Source organism: Taudactylus pleione, unplaced genomic scaffold (genome assembly GCF_031769625.1).
Source record: "Taudactylus pleione unplaced genomic scaffold, aTauple2 ptg000967l, whole genome shotgun sequence".
Taxonomy (NCBI): Eukaryota; Metazoa; Chordata; class Amphibia; order Anura; family Myobatrachidae; genus Taudactylus; species Taudactylus pleione.
The window spans coordinates 11,737,501-11,740,000 of NW_028285368.1; the positions used below are offsets into that span (position 1 = coordinate 11,737,501).

Sequence of the window (2,500 nt, forward strand, 5' to 3'; positions counted from 1 at the left end):
TGTGGTTTGGCTGTAGGTGCTCAAAAACGTTAACTTTAGACCTCTTTTACTTCTTAACTCAAGTAAATTCAATGATAAGTTGAAAAATGAAATGTAAAATGTAATAGAAAAGAATGTTATGGCAGTATAAAATTACCTACAGCACCTAGTATTCCCAGGTGGTCTCCCATACAAGTACTAACCAGGCCCAACACTGCATAGCTTCCAAGATCAGACGAGATTGGGCATGTCTAGTGTGGTTTGGCTGTAGGTGCTCCAAACCATTAACTTTAGACCTCTTTTACTTCTTAACTCAAGTAAATTCATTGATAAGTTGAAAAAATTAAATGTAAAATGTAATAGAAAAGAATGTTATGGCAGTATAAAATTACCTACAGCACCTGGTATTCCCAGGTGGTCTCCCATCCAAGTACTAACCAGGCCCAACACTGCATAGCTTCCAAGATCAGATGAGATTGGGCATGTCCAGTGTGGTTTGGCTGTAGGTGCTCTAAAACATTAACTTTAGACCTCTTTTACTTCTTAACTCAAGTAAATTCAATGATAAGTTGAAAAATTAAATGTAAAATTTAATAGAAAAGAATGTTATGGCAGTATAAAATTACCTACAGCTCCTGGTATTCCCAGGTGGTCTCACACCCAAGTACTAACCAGGCCCAACACTGCATAGCTTCCAAGATCAGACGAGATTGGGCATGTCCAGTGTGGTTTGACTGTAGGTGCTCAAAAACATTAACTTTAGACCTCTGTTACTACTTAACTCAAGTAAATTCATTGATAAGTTGAAAAAATTAAATTTAAAATGTAATAGAAAAGAATGTTCTGGCAGTATAAAATTACCTACAGCACCTGGTATTCCCAGGTGGTCTCCCATCCAAGTACTAACCAGGCCCAACACTGCATAGCTTCCAAGATCAGAGGAGATTGGGCATGTCCAGTGTGGTTTGGCTGTAGGTGCTCTAAAACATTAACTTTAGACCTCTTTTACTTCTTAACTCAAGTAAATTCAATGATAAGTTGAAAAATTAAATGTAAAATTTAATAGAAAAGAATGTTATGGCAGTATAAAATTACCTACAGCACCTGGTATTCCCAGGTGGTCTCCCATCCAAGTACTAACCAGGCCCAACACTGCATAGCTTCCAAGATCAGATGAGATTGGGCATGTCCAGTGTGGTTTGGCTGTAGGTGCTCTAAAACATTAACTTTAGACCTCTTTTACTTCTTAACTCAAGTAAATTCAATGATAAGTTGAAAAATTAAATGTAAAATTTAATAGAAAAGAATGTTATGGCAGTATAAAATTACCTACAGCTCCTGGTATTCCCAGGTGGTCTCACATCCAAGTACTAACCAGGCCCAACACTGCCTAGCTTCCAAGATCAGATGAGATTGGGCATGTCCAGTGTGGTTTGGCTGTAGGTGCTCTAAAACATTAACTTTAGACCTCTTTTACTTCTTAACTCAAGTAAATTCAATGATAAGTTGAAAAATTAAATGTAAAATGTAATAGAAAAGAATGTTAAGGCAGTATAAAATTACCTACAGCTCCTGGTATTCCCAGGTGGTCTCCCATCCAAGTACTAACCAGGCCAAACACTGCATAGCTTCCAAGATCAGACAAGATTGGGCATGTCCACTGTGGTTTGGCTGTGGGTGCTCAAAAGCATTAACTTTAGACCTCTATTACTTCTTAACTCAAGTAAATTCATTGATAAGTTGAAAAAATTAAATGTAAAATGTAATAGAAAAGAATGTTATGGCAGTATAAAATTACCTACAGGACCTGGTATTCACAGGTGGTCTCCCATCCAAGTACTAACCAGGCCCAACACTGCATAGCTTCCAAGATCAGATGAGATTGGGCATGTCCAGTGTGGTTTGGCTGTAGGTGCTCTAAAACATTAACTTTAGACCTCTTTTACTTCTTAACTCAAGTAAATTCAATGATAAGTTGAAAAATTAAATGTAAAATTTAATAGAAAAGAATGTTATGGCAGTATAAAATTACCTACAGCTCCTGGTATTCCCAGGTGGTCTCACATCCAAGTACTAACCAGGCCCAACAATGCATAGCTTCCAAGATCAGACGAGATTGGGCATGTCCAGTGTGGTTTGGCTGTAGGTGCTCAAAAACATTAACTTTAGACCTCTGTTACTTATTAACTCAAGTAAATTCATTGATAAGTTGAAAAAATTAAATTTAAAATGTAATAGAAAAGAATGTTATGGCAGTATAAAATTACCTACAGCACCTGGTAATCCCAGGTGGTCTCCCATCCAAGTACTAACCAGGCCCAACACTGCCTAGCTTCCAAGTTCAGACAAGATTGGGCATGTCCAGTGTGGTTTGGCTGTAGGTGCTCAAAAACATTAACTTTAGACCTCTTTTACTTCTTAACTCAAGTAAATTCAATGATAAGTTGAAAAATGAAATGTAAAATGTAATAGAAAAGAATGTTATGGCAGTATAAAATTACCTACAGCACCTAGTATTCCC

General features: G+C 37.1%; 2 non-coding genes and 10 pseudogenes across 2 annotated transcripts; all 12 read right to left on the reverse strand.

The window, feature by feature from the left end:
• LOC148467102 (5S ribosomal RNA) overlaps nucleotides 1-18 on the reverse strand; it is a 119-nt pseudogene extending 101 nt beyond the window's left edge.
• Nucleotides 19-133: 115 nt separating this feature from the next.
• On the reverse strand, nucleotides 134-252 carry LOC148467103 (5S ribosomal RNA; annotated as a pseudogene).
• Nucleotides 253-368: 116 nt separating this feature from the next.
• On the reverse strand, nucleotides 369-487 carry LOC148467104 (5S ribosomal RNA). The gene has a single exon (XR_015874280.1). It is a non-coding gene; the product is annotated as a 5S ribosomal RNA (ribosomal RNA).
• A 115-nt stretch (nucleotides 488-602) lies between these two features.
• Nucleotides 603-721, reverse strand: LOC148467105 (5S ribosomal RNA; annotated as a pseudogene).
• A 116-nt stretch (nucleotides 722-837) lies between these two features.
• LOC148467106 (5S ribosomal RNA) lies at nucleotides 838-956 on the reverse strand (annotated as a pseudogene).
• Nucleotides 957-1,071: 115 nt separating this feature from the next.
• On the reverse strand, nucleotides 1,072-1,190 carry LOC148467107 (5S ribosomal RNA). The gene has a single exon (XR_015874281.1). It is a non-coding gene; the product is annotated as a 5S ribosomal RNA (ribosomal RNA).
• Nucleotides 1,191-1,305: 115 nt separating this feature from the next.
• On the reverse strand, nucleotides 1,306-1,424 carry LOC148467108 (5S ribosomal RNA; annotated as a pseudogene).
• Nucleotides 1,425-1,539: 115 nt separating this feature from the next.
• On the reverse strand, nucleotides 1,540-1,658 carry LOC148467109 (5S ribosomal RNA; annotated as a pseudogene).
• Nucleotides 1,659-1,774: 116 nt separating this feature from the next.
• LOC148467110 (5S ribosomal RNA) lies at nucleotides 1,775-1,893 on the reverse strand (annotated as a pseudogene).
• A 115-nt stretch (nucleotides 1,894-2,008) lies between these two features.
• On the reverse strand, nucleotides 2,009-2,127 carry LOC148467111 (5S ribosomal RNA; annotated as a pseudogene).
• Nucleotides 2,128-2,243: 116 nt separating this feature from the next.
• On the reverse strand, nucleotides 2,244-2,362 carry LOC148467112 (5S ribosomal RNA; annotated as a pseudogene).
• Nucleotides 2,363-2,477: 115 nt separating this feature from the next.
• The window catches only part of LOC148467113 (5S ribosomal RNA), a 119-nt pseudogene continuing 96 nt past the window's right edge, over nucleotides 2,478-2,500 (reverse strand).